This window comes from Triticum dicoccoides, chromosome 2A (assembly GCF_002162155.2).
Source record: "Triticum dicoccoides isolate Atlit2015 ecotype Zavitan chromosome 2A, WEW_v2.0, whole genome shotgun sequence".
Lineage (NCBI taxonomy): Eukaryota > Viridiplantae > Streptophyta > Magnoliopsida > Poales > Poaceae > Triticum > Triticum dicoccoides.
In genome coordinates this window covers 486192197-486194496 of record NC_041382.1, presented here as the reverse complement: position 1 = coordinate 486194496, position 2300 = coordinate 486192197, and positions in this window count along the sequence as shown.

Here is a 2300-nt window from a genome sequence, read left to right as displayed (position 1 = left end):
ATCTGACATGCATACGAAAAAAATATGGTGAGATTATGTAAGGAGAGCATGCAGAAATTTAGAGTGATGGTAAGAACCAGTGGATCGATGTTTTTCCGTTGAACCAAAATAGCCCTAATGGATCGACGTGAATGTATAGTAATAAGTGATGCAATAAGTGTACAACCTCTTTGTCGTAGCCGTGTCGACCTCAGCATCATTTGGTTGGTCGCTGAAGCAGTTGAGGCAGAGGTGGCTGTCGGAGGTGTGGAGGAAGATCTGAGGAACCTGTAGACGGCGTCTAGGGCACTGCTTTGTTGTGACGGATTGTTGTGTTGTTGGAGCAGCTCCGATGATCCGTAAGACGTCAAGGCTGAAGCAGCACAAGACAGACATTGTCAATCTCAAGTGGGATTCTAATAGCATCTCCAATAGATGATGTAAAATGGATGTAAAATTAACATCACCAAAAACCACCTGACTACAACAGATGAGGTAAAAACTATTGACTCTAAACTTAACAATCGAAACTGAAATTTACTGTGGAATCTGAATGCTACTGTCGAAACTGAACACAATGGTAGCAGAGAGGCACTTGACATGTAGTTTAGGGAGGGCCTGCAGTTCATCTTCAACCTGCACCCCCCTGAGCCGCCAGCCACCACCGGCCGAACCGCCGGCCCCAGCGCTGCCTTGCCGCCCCGAAACAACTCGCCATCGCCGCCCCGACCAGCCCTCTAGGCCCCCCTCCCCCACCCTGAACCCTAAGATAGATAGTGGGGTACCTCTCCGGCGAGCCCCCATCCCCGCTGCGGGTGGTTCTTCCTTAACTCTGGTGAGCCCCCCAACCCCTGAAAATCGACTAACCCAAAAGGCAATTCAGTCGACTGAAGTGTGGCTTAATCGGAGCAGAGCAGCAGCACGAGCGAGGGGGAGAGCAGCAGCAGCAGCTGGGTGAGCGAGCGATCCAGCGAGAGCCGGAGCAGCAACAGCAAATCCGGCTGGTATGGACGCCACCGCCGAAGGGGCCTCGCACTGGGGGAGAGCCGTCATGGAGATGTCGCCCGCGGTGCCGGCTTCAAGGTAGCCGCTCCATGGGGGTGCAGGATGGAGCACCATCGGTGCCGGGAGGTCGAGTTAAGGAGAAGGTGCAATGCGATGAGTGTACAACCTCTTTGGTGGTGCCGAGTAGGCCTCGGCTTCGTCCGAGGAGTCGGTGAGGATGTTGTGGTTCTGGTGGAGCTGGTTAACGTGGCGCTGTGGGGATGGAGCAGCCGCGATAGACGAGGCGATCGTCAGAGCAGCTCCTTGGAGGTGGAGGACAGGGCGGCTGAACCGGCGGGACAGCGAGATGGATGACGGATCCTCATTCGGGGAGGTGGACGAGGGACGTCGAGCTGTTGCGCTGGACGACGTCGTCGGGGAAGAGGCTCCGGCTAGGCAGCGGTGACGTGGCGGACGGAGGAGGGTGGGGTTTCGCGACTGGAGCGGAGAGGTTATGGCGGCCTGGGATTTTGAATGGCGAAAAGGGGGCGATGGGAGGGGGTGAAGCATGACTTAGGAACGTGCTTGTGCAAAATGTAGGGTGTGTTACAAAAGTACACCCCACCGATTTGAACTAGCGGCCCTTTTGGCTCAGGGTTAGAAGGGGGATTTCGCGTGTCGGGATTTGGCAGCTGGAGGGAGTTTTCGCGCGCGTTGTAATTTCGGGATAGCAAGGCGCGGGTTGTGAAGGCGCCAGTTTTGGGAGCACGATATCTGAATTTTCGAGATATAACAAGACGCGGGTTGAATTTTAGGGACAAGCCTAACGTGTAGTAATATTGTACTTCTATGTACCAAATCAATTCGCACTTCCCTCAACCAAAAAGAAAACGAAAAAATAAAACTATTCACACCACACAAAGAGAGAGTCTTGCCACGTTTTACTATACAAATGCTATTCAAAGCTACTCCCTCCTTCCATCTATATAGGGCCTAATGCGTTTTTCGATGCTAACTTTAACCGAATATTAGAGCAATGATATATGACATGCAACTTACACAAAGCACACCGTTAAATTCGTCTGTGAAAGCTTCTTTCAATGATATAATTTTCACATTGTGCATGTCATGTACTATTAATCTTGTCAATAGTCAAAGGCGGTCTTAAAAATCTCATTACGCCCTATATAGATGGAAGGAGGGAGTATGAATCCATGTTATGTCCGATTAATTTTTTTCGCTTGATGTATAATGCATGTAAGCTACTCATACCAACATTTTAGTGCATTCCAAATGTCTATACTACCGCTGCAATTCGAACTAAATTTGAATTCGTT